The sequence below is a fragment of the Bactrocera dorsalis genome, chromosome 1 (genome assembly GCF_023373825.1).
Source record: "Bactrocera dorsalis isolate Fly_Bdor chromosome 1, ASM2337382v1, whole genome shotgun sequence".
NCBI lineage: Eukaryota > Metazoa > Arthropoda > Insecta > Diptera > Tephritidae > Bactrocera > Bactrocera dorsalis.
Genome location: NC_064303.1, coordinates 65,317,361 through 65,342,506, shown reverse-complemented (window position 1 = coordinate 65,342,506; position 25,146 = coordinate 65,317,361). Strand labels below are relative to the sequence as shown.

Sequence of the window (25,146 nt, the reverse complement as noted above, 5' to 3'; positions counted from 1 at the left end):
ATACCAATATATAAGATATGTTAATTCTAAATTCTTTATTGAAAATATATTTGTTAAAATAAAATACTTATGAATTCAAATGTTGTTGGAACGTTTAATTCAATTATTATCTAAAGACAACATAATGTGATCTCTAATTTTATGACCAATTTTGGTTAATTGAGTCTCATTTCCGGTATCTATTTCTGTATCATTATTTTCGTTTACAAAATATCTGCAATATGTTGTATTTTTATATTGTATGCAAATGTTATGCAACGCTGCACATACATTGCCGAACTTTGCCATCTTTTCAGGACTATACCGACTTCTTTTATCATTGGTAAGAATTTTCCACCGGCCTTTCAGTATACCAATGGTTCGTTCAACAATACAGCGTGCTTTTGCATGGATTTCATTAAACCGTGCTTGGCACGAGCCAACTTCGGGGTTTCTAAATGGTGTCAAACACCATGGTTCCAAAGGATATCCAGAATCTCCTGTTAATTGAGAAAATACGTAGATATGTTTATAAATATATTTTGCAGCTGTATAAGTGCATATAAAAGGGTGAGTTTTTAAGAGCTTGATAACTTTTTTTTAAAAAAAAACGCATAAAATTTGCAAAATCTCATCGGTTCTTTATTTGAAACGTTAGATTGGTTCATGACATTTACTTTTTGAAGATAATTTCATTTAAATGTTGACCGCGGCTGCGTCTTAGGTGGTCCATTCGGAAAGTCCAATTTTGGGCAACTTTTTCGAGCATTTCGGCCGGAATAGCCCGAATTTCTTCGGAAATGTTGTCTTCCAAAGCTGGAATAGTTGCTGGCTTATTTCTGTAGACTTTAGACTTGACGTAGCCCCACAAAAAATAGTCTAAAGGCGTTAAATCGCATGATCTTGGTGGCCAACTTACGGGTCCATTTCTTGAGATGAATTGTTGTCCGAAGTTTTCCCTCAAAATGGCCATAGAATCGCGAGCTGTGTGGCATGTAGCGCCATCTTGTTGAAACCACATGTCAACCAAGTTCAGTTCTTCCATTTTTGGCAACAAAAAGTTTGTTAGCATCGAACGATAGCGATCGCCATTCACCGTAACGTTGCGTCCAACAGCATCTTTGAAAAAATACGGTCCAATGATTCCACCAGCGTACAAACCACACCAAACAGTGCATTTTTCGGGATGCATGGGCAGTTCTTGAACGGCTTCTGGTTGCTCTTCACCCCAAATGCGGCAATTTTGCTTATTTACGTAGCCATTCAACCAGAAATGAGCCTCATCGCTGAACAAAATTTGTCCGAAAAAAAAAAAAACCGAACACTGATTTTGGTAATAAAATTCAATGATTTGCAAGCGTTGCTCGTTAGTAAGTCTATTCATGATGAAATGTCAAAGCATACTGAGCATCTTTCTCTTTGACACCATGTCTGAAATCCCACGTGATCTGTCAAATACTAATGCATGAAAATCCTAACCTCAAAAAAATCACCCGTTATTACCCAAAAGCCAGACATTTCTCATATTGTTTTGATTATATGCTTCCTCCAAAAATCTCCTCTGCGCAGAATGCTTCCATACAAAAGAATCGTGAGCGGCTCCACCATATTTTGAATCTATAGCTAAAATTCGATGTTCGTAATCACAAATCTGCAAATATATATATGTACATTAGAGTGGGTCAATTTTTTTCTTGACAAAGCGGTTATCAAAATCGTAAACTACGATGAATTCTAAGAAAATTTGCCCAAGAAACCATGGGTCTAAAATGAAAATCGAGCCTCCGGTTTTTAGCGAGAAAATTTCGTATATTGTATTTTGTAAAAAAAAAATCCAATTCCTATTCCACTGTCGATTGTTTGCTTGTTTTGTAGCTATCGAAGCTAATTTGCTCAAATTTGGTATGTGATGTTGTATTTAAGCAGAAAATTCGACAGTACAGAAATTTTTTATAGGGGGCGTGGCACTGCCCACTTATGAGTTCATATGCATATCTCTGGAACCACCTCACCGATTTCGTTAAAATTTGGTATACCTATTACACAATGCCTACTTAAGAGATATCTGGAAAATGATCGAAATCGGATAATAACCACGCCCACCTACCATATAACGGTAATTTTTGAAAACACTAAAGATCGGAAATTTTAATAACTGTTAAAGGGAAACATCTTGAGTTTGGTATTCGGTGTTGTATTGCAGCCAGAAATTCGACAATATGAAAATTTTGGCATGTCACCGCCCACTTTTGAGTGCATATGTAAATCTCTGGAACTTCTTTATCGATTTCGACTAAATTTGGTACACATTTTAGATTGTACCTAGTTAGGTGAGATTATGAAAATGATTAAAATTGGGCAAAAACTACGGCCACCTCCCATATAACGGTATTTTTCTGTACGGTCACTGCTTTATGTTTTCGACTCTAGTAGTTTTTACTGTTTTCCTTTTCAGCAAACAAGACCTTAAAACTAATTAATTCTGAACTTTAGAAGTATATTATATTTTGTTTGGCCCTTAACAGTTAAGTTTTTGCTTTATATATAGATATAAAATGATATTGTTAACTGCAATACGATTTCGCGGAAGATGAAAGCTATTAAAGTTTGAATTTTATTTATTATTATTTTAATTTTTATGGGTGGATAGGTAACATATACACACACCGACCACAGCGGCCAACGACCATACTACGCTGAATACATCGGTTCTCGTCCGATCACCGAAGCTTTTTAAACCCCGATCTAAATACTATCTTTATATATATAAATCTTCTGACCGTGTGTTTGCCTTGGAATTGCTCCTAAACGGATGGACCGATTTTGATGAAATTTTGTGTGTACGTTCAAGGAGATTCGGGAATGGTTTATATTTACAATTTGGTCCACTGGAAAATGTTTTTTAAATAATTTTTTCATTTTTAATCAATTTTTAAATTTGGAATGTTTGATTCAGAGATGGCGCTGCCATCGCAGTATCCAATATTCAAACCTTAAATTGGCGTAAACGTGTATTAAACAAAACGATGCCAAAGTAAAAGGCGACATCTGTGGATCAAGTTTTTATCACATCGCTTAATACTATATATATAAAAGAAAGTGATGTTAGTTACTATGCTTATAACTAGAGAACGCCTGGACCGATTTCGGTGATTACCACCAATTCGGATAGGTCTCCGCCCAAACAAGGAGAATACTTTTTTTTTAGGAGAATACTTAAGAAAATTATGGAAATGTTTTTTTTTTTTTTGGATAATTCCAAAAAGTATCTTTTTTCCATAAACATTTTTTTTCAATTTTTGTTTGTTTTGTTTTTCAATATTTTGATTTGTAAATTATTTGAATAGTTCAATTTCGGTCGCTTGCTTTTTTATTCCGGCTATTCAAAAGAAAAATTATTCAGTGAAAACTTTACGTGCGTTTCACACAAAGAGGTCAATTGCAGATTGAAATTTGTTACGAAGCCACGAAGAGGTCGCCCTAATATCGGTCCATCAAAGTATGGCAGCCAAAGGCAAGGCAAGGCAAGAAGTACTCCCAGGATGCGGTGACATACGTGCGGAATTATGGATCGCGGTCAATAAGCAAGCGATCGTCACGATGTCACAGCACGACTTTTCAAACAACAGTTACGATGTTTCATGGAGTTTATCTTGGAGTAGGGTAGGTATATGTGGTACTGTTAGATACTAAATGTACTCTGTTGAGTGGCAAAAGACAGGTTTGTCGCACGTATATATTCTTCTTTGGATGGTGGATGGTTGTCACACCAGATCAAATTGATGAACTCATTTCTGCGGAAATTAATGATGCAGAGAAATGCAGTATTATATGAAGTGATGAAAACCAACATGGTTCATGGATCTTGCGGACACCACAATCACACTTCGGTTTGTATGCCTGACAATAAATGCGCGAAACATTATCCATGTGCTTTTCTGAAACACAAGCTGGAAATGATGGATATCCACTCTATCGGCGTAAATATCGAAGTTAACAACACATCAAAGTTGACAACACATGGGTCGTACCATATTCGCCACTATTGTCTAATTCACATTCAAAAGTCATGTGAATGTTGCGTATTGTAGTTTGGTGTAATCGATAAAATGCGTTTGTAAATACGTCACCATAGGAAGCAACATGGCGGTTATTGGTTTTAAACGACACGGTCGATACGTGAACTGAAATAAAGCGCTTTGTAGGATATTTCTTTTGCAATTCATGAACGTTTTCCGACTGTTGTGCGTCTCGAAGTTAATTTGGGGAATGACCAAAGAGTCTATTTCAACCCAGAGAATACAATACAGTCAACAGAAACACCACCAGCAACAAAATTAACATTAGCGAGTTTTTTTTCAACTTCCGTCAGTGATCCATTTGCGAAAACATTGCTCTATTCGAAATACGTTGATATTATACATGGGATGCATCATCGAAGAAATTGTTACGCAGAAAGCAGGGTCATCCAGTAGATGGACATCCAAGTGTGTTCTCAACTAATGCATTAGAATGAACTTACACAATCCACCCGAAAAACGAATGCCACTGAAGTTCACACACATTTCGCGATGATCAGCCTTCAAATCCGCGTTATGGGATACGACCAAAAATTACATTGCCGAAGACATTTTACATTGCATACGCTAAGAATTGGAAATGGGTCAATACTGATTGATACTTCCCATGGTCTGATATCAATCCCATATGCCGTTTATCAATTCACGAAAGATGGACTCATCACGAATGTTTATACGAACATTGGCCAAACTGTCGTAAGTACGATTCCTTGAGTGTACGAGCAATCTTAGCTGCCACAAATACCTATGTTGTTGACTTAAACTGGAAAATTCAAAATCAAATTCCAGGAGACTTGCAGTCATACAAATCGATCGATCGTCTGACAATGAAGACGACACCGTGAATTACCAGTGGAATTTGTAAATTTTTTGGAGAGGCCTGGTATGCCACCGCATCATCGCAATCTGATTGTGATGCACCTATCAAATATAAGGGACAAAATGCTTGATGCTACGGATTTCTTTTGAGTTCTAACGATTTGCCATTTCGGTTCAAAAGTATTCCGTTTCCAGTGAAAATTTAATTTAAAATGACGATCAACAGAATAGTCGCATAGTGGGTGGCATACATTTGGAAATGCTATGTTTTTCACACGGCCAGATATACGTGGCGTGCTCAAGAGTTGGAAAACCATCTTCTCTGTACATTTACGCACCGGAACAGAAACCAAAAAATTTTGTTTATCAAGCTGCGTTACATTGAAGAAAAATGTAGACAAATAGCAAATAAATGATTATCAATAAAATATGAAGTCTTTTCATTTCAAAACACACAATTTCGCGCAGGACAACGGCTGCGGGGTCAGCTAGTTATTTTATAAATATCTAATTTATTTTTAAGGGTCACAACGTTTTATTTCTTAAAATTACAAAACCCATGAGCTTTTACATTTCTTGTGTATTGATGATTTAATGGCCAATTTCTAAAAAAACTTTTTTAACATTAAGCTAAACATCAAAATTAGACCGTTATCTATACAGCTTCTAAAGCTGTTGGAATTTCATTTCGAACAAATCCAGACATAACCACTACTGTTAGTTTTCTTAAAAGATTCAGTAACATTTTTGAATGTTTTAAATTTGTGTAGAGCACTTTCTCAAAATTGCAAGTATATAGAGATCTTAAGATCAACTTGATATGCATCACAAAAAGAACGCTGCTGAGAAGGTGTAGCAGCACCTGTACGGTCACAGCTTGATGTTTTCGGCTCCAGTAGTTGTTACTATTTTCCATTTCATTTATTGAAAAAAAAAACAAAAGTTTCTCGTTAAAAACCGGAGGCTCCGTTTTGATTTTAGAGCCATGGTTTCTTGGGCAAATTTTCTTAGAATTCATCGTAGTTTACGATTTTGATAACCGCTTGGTGCATTTTTTTTGCTCCATACAAATTGACCCACTCTAATGTACATACATACATATTCGTAAGTATGTGGTCTACAAATCCAAATATATATGTATATAAATGCATATGTTATGTATTTATGAGTACATCCATGTGTACATATATGCGACTTACTATCATTGAATTAAGACTGTGGTATCCTTTTCTGTTGAAAAACATATGTTCATTCACAGTTGGTTTTTGAAGGCCAAAATGTGTACCGTCAATACATCCGATAACTAAACATTTGTATATTTATTTTTAGCATCTTTATTTAGTCGACAACATACCTCCTGGAACTTTATATTTCTCAACAAAGTATTCTGTGCACTTAGATAAACGGTTTGGCGAAAACTTAATGAAATGTGGACAAAGTTTTGTCTCCATTTCATTAACTACGTCCCCTACAATTTTACACACTGTGCTTTGACACATTCCAAGTAACGGGTGTTTTTTTGAGGTTAGGATTTTCATGCATTAGTATTTGACAGATCACGTGGGATTTCAGACATGGTGTCAAAGAGAAAGATGCTCAGTATGCTTTGACATTTCATCATGAATAGACTTACTAACGAGCAACGCTTGCAAATCATTGAATTTTATTACCAAAATCAGTGTTCGGTTCGAAATGTGAAAATCCGCTTTTTTATCGACAAATTTTGTTCAGCGATGAGGCTCATTTCTGGTTGAATGGCTACGTAAATAAGCAAAATTGCCGCATTTGGGGTGAAGAGCAACCAGAAGCCGTTCAAGAACTGCCCATGCATCCCGAAAAATGCACTGTTTGGTGTGGTTTGTACGCTGGTGGAATCATTGGACCGTATTTTTTCAAAGATGCTGTTGGACGCAACGTTACGCTGAATGGCGATCGCTATCGTTCGATGCTAACAAACTTTTTGTTGCCAAAAATGGAAGAACTGAACTTGGTTGACATGTGGTTTCAACAAGATGGCGCTACATGCCACACAGCTCGCGATTCTATGGCCATTTTGAGGGAAAACTTCGGACAACAATTCATCTCAAGAAATGGACCCGTAAGTTGGCCACCAAGATCATGCGATTTAACGCCTTTAGACTATTTTTTGTGGGGCTACGTCAAGTCTAAAGTCTACAGAAATAAGCCAGCAACTATTCCAGCTTTGGAAGACAACATTTCCGAAGAAATTCGGGCTATTCCGGCCGAAATGCTCGAAAAAGTTGCCCAAAATTGGACTTTCCGAATGGACCACCTAAAACGCAGCCGCGGTCAACATTTAAATGAAATTATCTTCAAAAAGTAAATGTCATGAACCAATCTAACGTTTCAAATAAAGAACCGATGAGATTTTTTATGCGTCTTTTTTTAAAAAAAAGTTATCAAGCTCTTAAAAAATCACCCTATAAAAAGTCGTTTCCAACTGAGTGTTGATAGCCTCCACTCGCCAAAAGGGACAAAGTCGCTGCTAATTGAAGAATTGGTGGTACTGCGGTTGACAAATGTCCGTTAAATTCTATTTCCGATAAGATGAATGTAAATGCGTCTTTGGTCAGTCTAAACCGCTTCCTGAATCTGTAAATGATTTAAAATAATAATATCTATACCAAGTTAAACGATGTAATTAAAAATGTTCTTACGCTGCTTTAGGTAAAGCCAGGGGATTACTTTTGTCACGGATCCTGGACCTTATGGCCATTTGCTGATGTTCTTCATCTGATTCAGATGAACTTGAATAAAAAAACACGTTAGGGTTCATTTTTTTTGCCTGCAAAAACTAAATTTAGTAAATTTATATATGTATAAACGTATAACAAATTTGAATATTTACATTCAATTCCAATTCAAATATTTCTTTCTTTTGTTTTGTTTCGTTATTCGAAAATGTCATTTAGAGCTACACCAGGGAAGTTATTTCATAAAATTTCTATTCGTTTCGTATCGAGTGCGACGATCCGCACACTCGACACTTTACGAAATTTCATTCGATACGATTACTTGCTCGCTCACGACTGCCGCGATTCGGGCCCTGGTTTGAAACTTTTTGCTTCGAAAATTATATATAAAATAAGAAGTAGGTTATCTGATTTAAATTTTGGTACTTGGTACAATAATGCGTGGAGCTATAGCAAATGAGATTAAACCAAATTTATATATTTTAAATGCTGATATAAAGACATATTAAAAAAATGGTTACTAAAATCAAATATTTATTATACTTTTTGTTATTTGTCTAACATTTTATAAATTTATAGTAGTTACAAAAAAACTTAAAATTGTTAGGCAATTTTACAGTTATTACACACAGTGCAACTTCTCATATATGCGTGCGCTCTCATTTGTAAACATGGTGTGGGAAAATACGTTGCTCTCACTTCCTTCTTCATGTTTGCCCGCGATGATCCCCTCACCTAGCCCTCAAAATGTGCACTCGTGCCCGCACGGGCAAAATGCCACTGAGGGCTAATGTGCCCATCCCTGCCTTACAGGATATCACCCGAATGTAAGTGCGCTACTTCGTGGTGAAAATCGGTTGGTACTAGGCGTCTTTAACGTGCACCATGATCTTTGTCATTCCTGCCTGTCAAACGATCGTAGGGGGATGGACCTGGCGGAACAGATTGACGTTTCGACATACCTGTAATAGATCGTCCGATATTACCATTGCTAGTGGTGGTCTGATAAATAGCATAACTTGGCGACCTATGCTAACACCCGCATCATACCACCTGCCCATAATTATTTCGATCGAGAAACCTTCCGATTTTGTTTCTGTGGACAATCGCACCTTCGACAAAGCTAACTGGGTCGGTTTCACAGCATCCTGATTGGAAAAATTGCGAAACTCAGCGCTAATTTCCCAGCCGAAGCAGCCGTTTTAACTAATGAGCGGGACACCTTACGCCATGCCGATCCCGGGTGTCCACGAATAAGGGATTTCAATTTCGAGATTCGGCGTATGGTAAACCACCATAAGCGGACGAAGTGGATAAAGCACCTGAAGTCCTGCAACCTCTCCATCGGTGTGAGTAAGCTTTGGGCTATTGTAAAAGCTTTGTCTAATCCGAAGAGACATGACGACCGAGTTGAAGTTCAATTCAGGTGAGGTTCAGGCCAGGTCATGCCTCTTCGGACCCGAAGAAGTGCGCGAGCTATTTTAGCTGGCAGTATACACTGCACCCTTCCAAGAGATGTGTTAACCGAAGGTGGCACAAAATGCCAAACGACTGCGCGCAGCTTACTTTTACCGATGAGGAGGATCAGAATGTCATCAATAAAGCAAAATCCTCTAAATCCATTGGCCTTATGGAATTAACATGCTAATGCTAAAGCATCTAGGCTCGAAGGGAGAAAGTTGTCCCACCAAGGTTCTCAACCTGTCTCTGACCACTCTTCAAACACCCGATGTGTGGAAAATCGGAAGAGTGGTCCCACTACTGAAACCTGGGAAACCCGTCAACAAATGGGAATCTTATCGCCCGATAACTCTCCTCTCCCCAGCAGTGAAGACTCTTGAGGCCTTGCTACTCCCGACTTTCACTCACCACCTGAGCCTAGCCAGGCACCAGCATGGTTTGCGAAAAGTGCACAGCAGGACATTGAAAAAACTACGCTTCCTCCAGAGCTAAAGAAGTGAACCATGAAGTACCTGAATGGTCGTCAGCCATCCGTACTATTTCGAGGTGAAATATCTAAACTGAGAAGAATTAAACTGTTTAACTTCTACATCTCATAACTCCCGCAACCACCAGAGGGGGTTTCCATAACCTCGTACGCAGATGACTACACGATATTGACATCGGGCAATGGAATCGATGGCATGTGTTCGAAGGTAAAGAACTACCTCTCCAACCTTTCTCGTTTCCTCACTGCACGGAACCTCAGACTTTCCCCCACCAAATCCACAGCGACCATATTTATAGACTTGAACTTAATGTTGTAGTCGATGGCGTCAAAATTCCGGCTGTCAATAACCCTAATATTGTAGGTGTAACCTTCTATAGTCTATGCTCCTTTTCTCCCCATACGACCGCAATTATAGCCAAGGTACAGAGCCGCAACAAAATCCTCAAGTCGCTAGTCGGCAGCACATAGGGTTAGGTTAGGTAAGGTAAGATGGCTGATCAAAGATCCCACGTAGACTAGCAGTTAGTCCTTTCTGATGCCATTGAAAAGGAACTCCCGTGTTCGGACTTAAAGATTGGCGAAACGCTTTGTAGCCAATACATAGTTAGACAGACGCTTAACTTCAACACCCACCAGTTTGGTGGGGTGTCCAATGGTATGCGTCCCCAAGTGTGTGAGTCTTGATCTCCCAAAAGCGGGACAGTCAAGCAGGAAGTGCTGGCTTGTTTCTACCGCATTTTCTTCCAAACAGCTTTTGCAGTCGGCATCCGGTAAGATTCCCATTCTTACCGCATGTAGGCCAATAGGACAGTGGCCTGTTAAAAGACCCACTAACAATGAGAGGTTAGCCTTACTGAGGGCTAAGAGATCGTTGGATCTCCGACGATCTATTCTGGGCCAAAAGGCTTTAGCAACCGCACAGGTGCCGGGGCTGGCCCAGCGGATGCACTCCGTAGCAGAAAATCAGCTGCTACCTTGATGGTTGCGACCTCAGCCTGGAATACACTACAGTAGTCGGGAAGTCTGAAACAGGAGTTGATGGAGAGCTCCCGACAGTAGACCCCCCCACCAACCTTCCCCCCAAGCTTTGACCCATCCGTGAAGAAGCTTGCTGACAAGATGGGCTTTACTATGGTGTCATAGAGCCAGAGGACCACTTTCGGTGAGAGACCCCATCTTTTGCCAATAGCTCCTCTGCAGCAGTATAAGGCAATAGCTGTCATTTTTGCTCTCTCCTCGATATTCGGCTTCCATGAAAGCTTCTTATCCAGTATGAGACCTAAATATTTCACTGTATCCGCCGGTTGCAGGCGAATACCTCCCATCTGCGCAACGGTGCCGCCGGGATTTTATATTTTCGGCTGAATAAAACCATTTCTGTTTTGTTTGGATTAATGGCGAGTCCACTTCCGACCGCCCACTTTGTTACAACGCTGAGATATCCCTTCGTCAACTCGTACACGGTGCTAAGGAACTTTCCTTTGACCATAAGTGCTACATCGTCTGCGTAGGCAATCACCCGACAGCCGTGATCCTCTAGTTTTTTGAGCAATTCGTCAACGACTAGGATCCATAGAAGAGGGGAGAGAACCCCACCTTGTGGTGTTCCCTTACTCACACTACGCCTCGCGAGTTACGTAGCCTAACATAACAGTCTGGCAACTATCCCCCTCATTACGATATATAATACATATGTACGATATTAAGGTCTCTTATAAGCATAATAAGAACATTGTAACTAGTCTTAAGATTCATTTCACGAATAAATGTTGCATATATATTATACTAACATAACTGGCGCAGTCGGTCCCAAAAAAAAAAAAAAAACAGAGTAACCTACCTATACCCAAAAGTGAATAAGTTAATTGGTGGAACTATTAAAAACTATAATTTTGTGAAGTTAAATAAAAATCTAAAATAATTGAACCAAAGTAAAAAATAAAATAAAAATAAAAAGGATGGCTAAATTTCATTAAATCGAAACTCTGTTAACTACTAACTTAACTACATAACCCACAAGAACTACATAAGTACATAAGGTGGAAATCTACAAATTATAATTTTTTTTAAGTGAAAAATTATATTTAATATTCATAGTTCAGTACCGTGCATCGAAATTCCAAAAGTTAAAATAAAATAAATATATAAATATATTTTTTATACTACAATTCAAAAACTAATATCATATTGAAATAAAATAAGAGACGAAACGCAAAATCTGTAAACTAATGAAGGTAAAATCAACAAGACATACAAGCCCAAAAGTGACAATTCGGTAACCTGCAAATTAATCACGGCAATCCATAGTTATATACATGTGTATGCAAAAACTAAATGCTCTGAACTATTAAAAAGTGAACTATTAAAAAATACACCACAAATACTTTTCTGATATAAAAAAGATAAAAATATTAAAAAAAGAAAAAAAAATTATCATCGCTAATGTGCAAAATAAAATATAACATATAATACATGCCACGTTGTAACATAACCTTCTTGTCACCACATGGTAGCAAACAATAAGGTCACCTTTAAAAAGAAGTATAAAACAACAATTTTGCGATCGGATGATCAGCTCCAACAATTCAATTACTAACTTCGACTAAGCGGTACTTGGCAATGTCAACTAACCCAAATAGTTCTAGTGAGAACCAACCGGCAATGGCAACTCATCCAAATAGCTCCAGTGAGAACCGACCAGCATTGCAGCTGTCAGTGAGCGACATTGTGAAAGATGCTCACAGAGTTAACGAATTCCGCGGAGACGACGTATATGCCCTCTCTTCATTTTTAAGAGAAGTCGACGCCGTACTGGCAATGCTGTATACAAAGCCAAAAGCATGTGAATATGTATACCGAAGGGTAATCCTAAATAAAATTCAAGGTAAGGCATTACATGCAATTCATACTAGGGGTATTCTCTTGCTCTTGCAAGATTGCAGATTGCAAAAATACTACACCGAAATATACAAGGGCACGAGAGCACCCATTGCAGAATCTAGTGATATATGAGCGACTGATTCAGTCAATTTATTGTAAATGACTATTGTGCATGGCTATTGTGAATTGGCGCACCTTCTGCATGCATTTTTAACAAAAAAACTGTAACAAAACTTTATAATTTAAATAGAAATTATAAAATCTAATTGAAATTTACCTTTCTCAACAGTTTAACGACGTAATATGTCTTTATGTAAAATGGCAACTACAACAGGGATGCAATTTTATTTTTGCGTGACATTGCACGCTTATATACATGGGTTTTGGTCTGACATATTTCACAGCCCTTGCAAATATTTTTCTGCGTGTGTTTGTTGTTGTGCCGTTGTAAGTCTGCAATGCTTGCACCGTGCGCCGGGTTTTGCCAGAGCAAGAGAATACCCCTACTATGTATATCGCCAGATGCAAACTGGATCGAAATCAAAGCAACTCTAATCAGAACTTTCGGCATTAAGGAGACATACCATCAACTTTACCAGCAAGCATTTGCATTTCGACATCCTTGCATTAGAACTTATTTTGAATTGTTAATTAATATATTATACAAATGAAACGAAAAATTTGAATACGATGTAAATAAACCAAGAGAATTTAGTCCTCTAAATAATTAAAAAATTATTTTAAGAACATTTTTGAATAATATAGACGCTAATTTGGCTTCGATAATTATAAATAGGAATATAAATCGCTTATCAGATGCTTATAATTTATTAGAAAGCGAAGGTGTAATTCGTAATCAGAATAAGTGTAACAGTATAAATTTCAATGATGATTACTATAACCATGCAAAACAAAGTAGACATACAGATTCAAGTTACAACTATAACAGAGATCAACAAGAATATAAAATAAATCAGCAATATTTGAGAAATTATAATAAAAATCAGAAATTCTATCCTAATCAAAATAAAAATTTTTGGCCAAGGCAAGAAACAAAGAATTATTCAAGTCAAGCTAATAATAAATTTCGGTTGCAAAATTCCAATCAATATAATAGCTCAAATTTAAAAAAAAAGTGAGCCAATGAATACCGATTACGAAAGAAACCAAGTTTCAAATTTTCATGCTATAGCCTCAAGGGAACATTACCCATAATAGAGCTACACATAGAAAATAATACTGTTTTATGTTTAGTAGACACTGGCTCAACTACTTCACTTTTAAATGAAAAAATACTACCTTATTACAAAAGAATTCCACTTCAAGTTCCATTAAGATTTAAATCTTTAAATAGTGAAACTAAAATTAATTTTGAAATTATTACTAACTTACCAAAAGAATTTGAAAAAGACAACAATGTCATGGAAGTTAACCAGCTTTGAGGGAAAAACTTCTGATGCAATTCTAGGACAAAATATTTTAAAACCACTTAAGACAATTATTAATATGGACAAAGAAAGTATCACTATAAATAACATCGAAATTAAATTTGTGAAAGATTATCAAACCAGTAAAATAAATGAGTTTCATTATTTAAATACAATGAATATAAATGAAAAAGTTTTACAAAATTTTTATAAGAATTTAAATACAGAAGAAAAGAGCGCTTTAAACAAAATACTCAATAATTATCACGATTTAGTTTACACAGAAGGCCAGCAGTTAAGTTACACTAACATAACAAAACACGAAATAAAAACAACTACCGACAGACCAATTTATACAAAAACTTATCCTCAAATACACGAAAAAGAAGTAACTGCACAAATTAGAGATATGCTGAAACAAGGCATTATAAAAGAAAGTAACTCTCCTTATAATAGCCCCTTATGGATCGTACCCAAGAAGACAGACATAACAGGCGAGAAGAAATGGAGAATAGTAGTAGACTATCGCAAATTAAACGAAATTACAACGGACGACAAATTTCCAATACCGAACATCGACAGCATACTAGACAAACTTGGACGAGCACAGTACTTCTCGACGATAGATTTAGCAAAAGGATTTCACCAAATCCTTGTCAAAGAAGAAGACCAGTTGAAAACTGCTTTTTCTACCCCCTACGGACATTATGAATACGTTCGGATGCCGTTTGGTTTAAAAAATGCTCCAGCAACGTTTCAAAGACTTATTAACCGAGTTTTGAAAGAGTTTATTAACAAATTTTGCGTTGTATATCTGGACGATATACTTATTTTTTCTACCAGTTTTGACGAACACGTTACAAGTATCAAACAAGTTTTGGCGAAGTTAAGAGAAGCGAAACTAAAAATCCAAATCAATAAATGTAAATTTTTCTCAAAAGAAACCCTATACCTAGGTCACATTTTGACACCTGAAGGCGTTAAACCTAATGAAAATAAAATAAAAACTATTTTAGAGCTAAAGATTCCAAAATCCGTTAAACAAATAAAATCATTTCTCAGTATGTGCGGCTATTATCGCAAATTTATTAAGGATTTCGCAAATGTAGCGTACTCGATGGTAAAATTTCTAAAGAAAGACGCCAAAATAAATATAAATGATCCAAATTTTATCAATTCGTTTGAAAAACTAAAGCGTATAATTACAGAAATCCCAGTGCTTAAGTATCCGGATTTTAGCAAACGTTTTGAGTTGGCAACCGATGCCAGCTCCTTCGCAATCGGAGCAGTGTTGCAGCAGGACAAACATCCTGTTTGCTTCGCCAGCCGAACTTTAAACGACCATGAGCGCAATTATTCAGTCACAGAAAAAGAGCTTTTGGCTATTGTCTGGGCTGTTGGATATTTCCGTCCATATTTATATGGCGTTAAATTTAATATTACGTCCGATCACCAGCCGTTAAAATGGTTGTATACAAAAACGCAAGGAAAAGACGCTAATCCAAGGCTTTACCGATGGTTAATAAAACTAAGCGACTACAATTTAAACATTGATTACATTAAGGGAAGAGATAACCATGTAGCAGATTTTTTAAGCAGAATCAATTCAGATACTCATGAAATAAACGTAGGTAATGATGACAGTTCAAACTCTTTAAATAATAACGCTAGTGACGATACAATTACAATGCATCCACAAGCTGATGATAGAAGTAATTACATTGGCATTTTAGACACAGTAGTAAATAGATTTCCTGTTCAAATTATATTTACAAGCACTAAAAGTAAAGAATTCGAAATTATAAATAATAAAAGAAAGATTTATATCAGTTTAGCAGATCTAAGTAATAATTTAGAAGAAATTTTAGAACGAAACATTTCAGGTTCAAGAATTGGAATTTATACAGATCTCGACGATGAAAAATACAATATTTTACAAAAAAAATTGTAGATATATACAAAAATAAACCAAATTTCAAATTTTTCAGATGTTCTTACAACGCAAAAGATATGGCTTCAGAAAACGAAACCTTTAAACAGATTCACATGTACCATAAAAACGAAACAGGTCACACAGGTATTAGAATAAAATACGATCGCAAACCAGTGAAACCTAAGTTCGCAATGACCGAAACCCCAAAGGATAAGAATCAGATCATACATATAGACATTTACACGAATTCAAAATCAAATTTTTTAACATTTATAGATCGATTTTCAAAATTTGCTACTGCCTACTACCTTGAGGACAGAAATCACCAAACAATAACTGAGAAACTAAGACAATACCAATCACAGAAAGGACATTTCGAAAAACTGATAACAGACAACGAATTTAAAAGCGTAAACAATAGGGATTACCTCAGAACAGAAAATATAAATTTACATCTAACAAAACCAAATAATCATACTGGAAACGCCGACATCGAGAGGTTACATAATACACTAACTGAAAAAATTAGGATGTTAAACATAGAAAATAACTTGTTAGGCAATAAAGAAAAAGTAAGCAAATCCATTGAGTACTACAATAATTCATACCATTCCATTACAAAAGAAAAACCAATTAATGTAGAATCAGGAAATTGTAACAAAACAAATATATACACAAAAATGATTAATGAAAAGAATAGATATTTGAATAAAAGAAATCTGGATAGAGAAAATTTAGAGAAACATTAAAAATTATAAAAATGTTCGTCATAAAGAACAACCGAAGTTTATATTTAATGAATTGAATAATATACATGCTAAAAATATTAAAAGAAAATATAAATTTCATGATAAATTTAACATACAAGAAATTACCTAAAACAACAAAAAACAAAAAAAATAATAAATGGATAACAAACACAAACAAAAAAATAATAATCTAATAGATATATATGTAAAAACAAACAAAAATTGTAAAAAAAAAATTAAAAAATGTTATGGATATATGAAAATATTTGATTTATTTAATTATTATAAAAAAAAAATTTAATTGTATTTCTATTACTGATTACTTATGATATTATATCACAATTCATGTAAACTTCAATTTTAACGGGGGGAAGTTACGTAGCCTAACATAACAGTCTGGCAACTATCCCTCTCATTACGATATATAATACATATGTGCGATATTAAGGTCTCTTATAAGCATAATAAGAACATTGTAACTAGTCTTAAGATTAATTTCACGAATAAATGTTGTATATATATTATACTAACATAATGGCCCGCTGCCCCATTCTGTTTCGATCACTCTGTCGCACAGAAGACTGAGAATGAGGCACTTGAGGTTCGATTCAACCCCAAGACCGTCAAGAGCAGTTACTACTGCCTCAGGCAGGACATTGTAGAAAGCTTCCTCGATATCAAGGAAGGTCCCAACAGCGAACTGCGTCCTTGGCTTCAATGGCTTCTTCGAGCCATGACACGATAGTATACAAGCAGTGTCCACTGACCTGCCTTTGCGATAGGCATGTTGTGCTTTTGACAAATAGTCTCTCGGAATGCTCTTCCTTATATGCCAGTCCATCAGTCTCTCCAGAGTCTTTAACAAGAAGGAGGAGAGGCTGATTGGCCTGAAATCCTTGGCCCCTGCCAGCCTTCGGGATGAACGTAACCTTCACTCGTCTCCAGGCCCCCGGGATGTAACCTAATCTGATGCAGTTCGCATAGATACGTGCCAACCAGCTGCATGACAGCCTGTCGCAGCTGCGCTGGTATGATACCGTCTGGTCCCGGGGACTTGAATGGTTTGAACATGTTAATCGCCCACGTCAAGTGTCGCTTATCCAGGATGCCGATAAAGGCCGCGCAATCGTCATGCGGCACCCCGAGGGATCCCCTCACAGAGGACATGTTGCTCGGGAAGTGAGCGTCGAGAAGCATTTGAAGTGTTTCTTCGCTACAGAGGGCTCACTTCCCATTTGCGTCCCTGAGATACCCCAGGGACACTGGGGTTTTTGCGAGAATACGCCTGAATCTCGAGGACTCGTGACAGCCTTCCACTTTTTCACAGAAGCACTTCCACGAGGTCCTCTTGGCCTTCCTTAACTCGGACTTATATATTGAAAGTCCTGCTTTATACAAAGCACAGTCCACAGATAACCCACATCTGCGGGCCTTGTTGAAAAGCCGTCTACAAGACGCCCTGATATCTGAGAGCTCCGTAGTCCACCATAGAGGTTTCTTTTTGCCCTTCGGCGATCTCAGTGGACAAGACCTCTCCAGCGCAGCCTTGCACGCCGAGCTGAAGACTTAAAACCCACTCCTCCACCGCATCAGTAGTGGCCAACGAGTCCACCCAAGGAAGCCTCCTGCGGTAACCCTCCCAGTCCGTGTTCCGAGGGTTCCTAAAAGATTTCCTAGGCGGACCTTCTCCGGCTAGACTAAACTCGATATACCTGTGATCCGAAAAGGAGTGATCGTCGAGGACCCTACAGTTCGATATCAGCGGGGCAATCGCTTGTGAGGTTAGGGTGAGGTCGAGAACCTCCTCCCTGCCGGCAGTCACAAAAGTAGGAGAGTTTCCTCTATTACAGATGCGAAGATTTTCGCCAATAATAAAATCAAAAAGCGACTAACCTCTATTGTTAGTATCTGAGCTTCCCCAGATCTGATGCTGCGAGCTAGCGTCGGAACCGATGATGACGTCAGTGCCAGTTTTAGATGCTTCGGCAAAGGTCCTCCTCAGCAGTAAGGGAGGTGGCTCCACCACATCATCGTATGGGATGTATGCGGAGATGAGTCAGAAATCTCCGGTGTCGCACTCCAATTTCGCTGTCACTATGTCAGCGTTGCTGAAATTAGGTAAAAGAAATACCGTTAATTCATTCCTTACCAGCATACAGGCTCTGTTCCTACCTGCATCCTTGGCCGTCAGGAGCCTATGGCTCTTTGTCCTCAATCCAGAGATCCCGTTACTAGTCAGCCACGGTTCCTGGATCAGGACGACATCAGCTTCGTCTTGTTCCAGACGGAGCAATAGATTGGCGGAAGCCGCCTTCGCATGCTGAAGGTTAATCTGGAGGAATTTCATCCTTCAGACTTTCCTCCAGGAGCGCTATTTCAGCGCCCAAGTCGTGATCGACCCGAACCTTCGCCACATCCGAGAGATTCGGATCGACCGCTTCCACGGCCATTTGACCGTCGGCGCCCTCTGACGCATCAATTTCCACGGTCGTTTGACCGTCAGTACCCCTTGTCGCATCCACCGCAGCACTACCATCTCAAAACCATAGCTTATGGCTCCCTTTGTTTTGCTGAGAGGACCGATGGATTCCGTGTTTAGCATTATCAGCGCTTGCCGATACGGTTCATCAGTTCTCTCCAGCCTTAAAACTCTCCAGTCCTGCGTCGTAAGTGAGGGATTACAATATCTGAGGATTTCCTCAATCTCGCTCGGGTTGGAAGGTTCGGCCGGCAGCCAAACGCGAGCCCTAGGACGAAGAGGAAGATCCTCCTTGGCCACGGCTTCCTTCCAGACCTCCCCCACCTGAGAGACTGCCTTCCTGTATAAGGTGGCTGATCTCTCGTCAGCACAACTTGTGAGCTTGTGCAGCCCCTGGTGCCAACCGGCACTCACGCATTTCGGGGGTGGCCCCAGGTTTTCCTTGACCACCCTTTGGAACACCGATGAGATAGTCGCCGCTACCCTCTTCCATTCATCATGGGAGATGGCTCCGTCCTCCATACTACGGTCGAGCACCCCCAGTACAATGGCCCCAGCGCCTCTAGCGATTTCGCTAAAGGTTGGCGCTTTTCCTCTTCACGGTATCTTAACCAGGGAGGTTTCTCCCTCGTGCGACCTCTGCCGCTTGACCGCCGGTTCTGTCCTGCTGGTTTCCGGTCCTACCCTATCGTCTTCGCTCAGCACTTTCTTGGCCCACTCAAGTGTACTAGTATGTTGCTCAGAAACCTGACCAACATGCTTGTCACCGTAACGTTCCACGATTTTGGCCGCCAATCGACGGTCTGACTTTAGCTTTCTAGCTAAAGCTGCTTTGCTTTTTTTTTCCCCCTGTGGATCCCTTCATAATTCTAGCTGAGGTTCCCCTGCTAGTGCTGGCGATTCCGCCGCGTATGAAGGATCCACCCTTCGCTACTTCTGTTGCCGGCGGTTTAGCGCCGGTTACCCCCAGCCTGCTACCTGAGGAGACACCTACTGGAGTCTTTGTCGTATTGCTGCCAATTTCCGGCGACGGCATCCCCGCCTGGGTTGGATCTAGGTGCCGATTTCGACAGCTCTTCACCTCCCTTCGTCGTTCTTCCGTCATTTTTGTCATTTTTATGATTGTCCATGCAAAAAGGGTCTCCACTCAGAGCCCAAGGTTGTCTCGATGACGAGGCCAAGGCGAGAGTTGACGTACGCCCTTATGAGGCAATACGTTCAGAGCCGACCAGCGCAAAGAAGGAGTCATCTCAACATACACCTACCACGCCAACTTAACGACGACTGGGGGGGAACGTACTCTGAGGCCTGCCAGGGTTTTAACGGGACGGTGGCAGTTGCGACATTAGCCTGTCAGCCATTTCTGATGAGTGTCACCTCATCGTACTCAGGTGTCAGAATGCCGCCACCACCAGCACAGGGTTCTACCAAATCCAATAAAAAGTTTCTCAAAAACCAGTCCAAAGCCAAAGTCGTCCAGGGAGTTGTTAGGCCGTAAAGGCCGCAGGTCATTTAGCGTTACCCAGAATGCACCAACTTGGAGGCGACCTGCCTTACAAATACCAATATGGTCGCCTGAATGCAGTGGTACGCAGATGAGGAAATTTCAGACCTGCCAAAATACTGCACTCCGGACCACGACGGGATGCTTTTTGATGTCTCCCATAGAACACCTCCATAGTGAGACGCTTATGCTCCCAGTAAAGAAGCATAATGAACTCCTCTTCAAGCAGTTCCTGCTGGGATGTTGTCGTAGAAATCACCCTTGCAGCCATCTGCTTGGAGCGGAACCGTCTCCTAGGAGCATCAAAAGGTCTTTCCTTGACGTTGTCGACGACGTCGTACAGTACGCCAACCGGACTTCGGACGCAACTGACTTTCGACAGGTACTGACCGCCATTCACAGTGGAGCCATCAACACCTTCACCGACTCCCATACCGTGAATGGCGTTCTTGGAGTCAAATCACCACCTATCGCAGACGAAGAGCATACCCAATGTATGTCCTGCTTGCAATGAGTCTCTGAATGCTACTGACCACCTTTTTGCATTCCCTACAAACCCCACTTATCTAACACCCTATACCATTTGGTCCGATTCCGTCGAAACAGCACGTTTCTTGGGCCTCTCGTTAGATGACGTCGGCGACAACGCAAATGACCCTTACCATCCTAACGGGGATTAGATAACTTTTTTTTAAGCGCGGCCGAAGGTCGCTAATGCAGAAAGGAATTAAATGCGAAAATTTGTTAATCTATTATTTACTTCCTGCAATTGGGGTATTATTTGTTCCATTTGTTTCGTTTGGATGTTTTTTGTAAAATATTTTTATAAGGTAATACCGATTATTGGATAGAATACAACGCTTTTTCTATTGTGTGGACAAAAAGAATGGAACAAAAGTTAAATATTGAATAAAAGTTATTTTTGCACTATTTTTCATATAATAAATGGGTAGAAACCTATTAAGTGTTAATGTAAATAAAATTACAACTATATGTGTAAAATTCATTAAAAATAGGAAAAACAAGCATTTTAAATAGTTGAATTTTTGAAACTTAAATGCAAATATCTCAAAAACCATTAGTGATATAATTACATACAGCTGTGTTCAAAATAATAGGAGTGCACCTGAGAAAAATACTTCATCCAAAAAATTTATCATGTCTGAAGATGAACGCCAAGCACTCTTCAAGAAATATTTCTAACGATATTCCGCGAGTAGAACACAAAGCATAAACTTCGGCTGTTTACATTATTTGCAATGTTATGAGTTCATTTCTGTGTCGGTCACTGAACTGGGCTGTTCACAAAAATAGGAGTTGGTAACTCATATATACATATTGTTACGAATTTACTCCTTGCTAGTTTTACTTTACTAGGTTCGTATCTCTGGATTGACAAATAAAACCAAAAGCCGTTTAATTCACTTCAACAAAATCTCTTTATTTTACAACTCGTCTACACTATAACAGTTTACTCTTATCACTGATTGATTACGTTGGCGCTGCCACGGCTTATATAGCCACGCACTCCTCGCTGATGCCGACGTGTCCTTCTAGAATATTACGTCTGGAAATTACCAGAACACAATGCTATACGGCGCCAAATGCAGACAAGCAGACAACCGCGGCGCCAGACTCTGCAATTGTTCAAGCAGACGGCTACGGCGCCAGATGTCTATTGTTTCGACAAGCAGACAGTGCGGCGCCAGATGTCTATTGTTTCGTCAAGCAGACAGCCGCGGCGCCAGATGTCTACAACAAGGCAAATGCTATTCCATATACCAACAACTATTGTTCATAATAAGGGATGCATATAGCAATGCAAATACAACTTAATACTACTTTTGTAACACTGCCCTCCACTTAAGCCTAATCGTCCCGATTAGGCACAAATCCTTTTGAACCAAATGGGGCGAGCCTTTCCAAATGTACTACTTTCATTTGACATCATGCTTTTCCATTTCTTCGTATGCGGTATACCACGTCATTAAGTCGTTTCATCACCATATAGGGCCCTTCCCAGGCTATCTGCAATTTCGGGGACAAGCCTTTCTTTCGAAGTGGATTGTACAACAGGACCAGATCACCTTCTTCAAAACCTTTTGAATTTGCCGCTTGATCGAACCGGTCCTTCATCTAATTGCTCATCAGATGCGTGTGCTGTCTTACCATTAGATGCAATTCATTAATTTTTTCCTTTAAGGCAGAGGGATAATCTCCATCATTTCTTACAGCTGTAGGATTCGTTCCAAACTTAAGATCAGCAGGGAGTCGCAGATCAGATCCGAAAGTAATCTTTACTGGCTTGTAACCAGTTGTCTCGCGCTTCGCTGAACGATACGCCAGCAGGAACATCTGGATGCACTTGTCCCAATTCTGTTGATCTTTATCAACGATTTTCCGCAGATGTTCTTCGAGCGTTCGGTTAAATCTCTCCACCATTCCATCTGATTGTGGATAGTCCATGACAACCAGTAGATATTTGTTTCCGGCCGTAATGGTTGGGAACGGACCTGCAACATCCATTGCGACTCGTTCAAATGGTGATCCCACTTTGTACTGTTGTAGCCTACCGCGACTTTTGGCTTTGGACCTTTAGCTGCCATGCACTCTACGCAATTACTTATCCATTCTGCTATGGAATCTCGACAACCGATCCAGTAGACCCGTTGTTTAATCTTCTCTATAGTTTTTGTAATTCCAAGGTGCCCTCCACTAGGTCCATTGTGATATTCTTTCAATACTTTCGGGATCATGGACTTCGGTACTATGATCAGCAGACGAGACTGTTTGCCATCTTCGCTTTCCCAGGTACGATGAAGGTATCCATTAACGAGGTTTATGCTGTTCCATTGGGCCCAATATGCTTTTGCAGTTGGACTCTCGCTACTTATTTGTTCCTTTGGTGGTCGTACCCCATTTTCTTTGGCCATTACAAGCTTTGCAAGATCAGGGTCCTGATTGATTCTGCTGCGGTGAGGAGTCCAATCATCTTCAGGTTCTATATTCAGTAATCGCACGTCGATTATACCTTCTTTTCCTTCTGATTTGGAGCAATGTTTACATTCCAGTGGACAAGGCGACGTGATAATGCATCCGCATTTTTGTGGTGAATCCCCTTTCGACGTTCCGTTTCGAAGTCGTAATTCTGTAATCTTTCGATCCATCGTGCAATTTGGCCTTCCGGATTCTTAAACTGTAATAACCATTTTAATGCTGCATGATCAGTCCTCAGCAAGAATCGTTGTCCATACAAATACTTGTGGAAATGTTTTACACATTCCACCACAGCTAGTAGCGCAGCGCGTCACACAGTAGTTTTTCTCTGGTTTCCCGAGCACTCTGCTGTAATACCCAATTACTCTTTCTTGTCCGTCGATGAGCTGAGACAGGACACCTCCAATTCCATAAGCGCTCGCATCTGTATCCAGGATGAATTTCTTTCCAGGTATTGGATAAGCTAACATCGGTGCCGTACAAAGTAGTTTTTTAAGCTGCTCAAACGCTTTTTCTTGTTCCAACTGCCATACAAACGGGCGATTCTTCTTTGTTAAATCATGTAAACTTCTAGCCACGTTCGCAAATCCAGGTACAAAACGGGGGTAATAGGTGCATAAGCCAAGGAAGCTGCGGAGTTCATGTATGTTGGTGGGTCGAGGCCAATCTTTGACTGCTTTTATTTTTCCTTCCTCGGTGTGAATCCCCTCAGTTGACACTTTATGTCCGAGATATGTGACCTGCTTCTTCCATAATGAACACTTTTTGGGATTCAAGCGTAATCCGGCTGATGCTATTCGCTGAAAGACTTCCTCCAGATTTTTCAGATGATCATCGAAACTTTTTCCCATGATGATGATGTCATCAAGATACACCAAAAATGTCTTCCAGTTGAGTCCTTTTAACACATGTTCCATCAGTCGCTCGAACGTTGCAGGCGCATTACATAACCCAAATGGCATCACAGAGAATTCCCATAGCCCGTCGCCCATACTGAAAGCGGTCTTTTCACGGTCACGTTCATCAATCTCGACTTGCCAATATCCACTTTGTAGATCTAATGTAGAAAACCATTTCGCTCCAGACAAGGTGTCTAATGTATCGTCGATTCTCGGTAGAGGATAACTGTCTTTTTTTGTGACATCATTCAACTTCCTATAATCTACGCAAAAACGGGTGCTACCATCTTTCTTTTTAACTAAGACGATAGGTGAGCTCCATGGACTTATTGAAGGTTCGATTACACCGTTTTTGTGCATGTCTTCAATAATTTTGTTAGCATCCTCACGTTTTGCTAGTGGAACCCTACGCGGAGCTTGTCGGATTGGTTTAGCGTTTCCAGCATTTATGCGATGTTTGACAATGCCGGTTCTTCCTGTGTTGTTTCCTTCGTTTGCAAATATGGATGCGTATTATTCTAATAGTTTTTCTGCTTTTAATTTTTCATTTCCATGCACCTCGTTTCCAAAAATTATCTCTTATAATAAATTAAATTGCAGTGTAAAATCGTGTTTTGTCCCCATAAATCGAAATGAGTATTGATAATAAAGGTATACAATATTATATAACAAAGTAGTTTTTATGTAATAAAATGTTGTTTTATTATTTTAAAACAATTGTTTTGTAAGTGACTTT

The 25,146-nt window shown here is 39.3% G+C and overlaps 1 long non-coding RNA gene across 1 annotated transcript; it reads right to left on the bottom strand.

Moving 5' to 3' along the window:
* Nucleotides 1-6,396: 6,396 nt before the first annotated feature.
* LOC125775733 (uncharacterized) lies at nt 6,397-8,064 on the bottom strand. The gene is made up of 3 exons (XR_007421341.1): nt 7,747-8,064; nt 7,556-7,683; nt 6,397-7,490 (listed from the first exon to the last, which is right to left on the bottom strand). It is a non-coding gene; the product is annotated as an uncharacterized LOC125775733 (long non-coding RNA).
* Nucleotides 8,065-25,146: the final 17,082 nt, after the last annotated feature.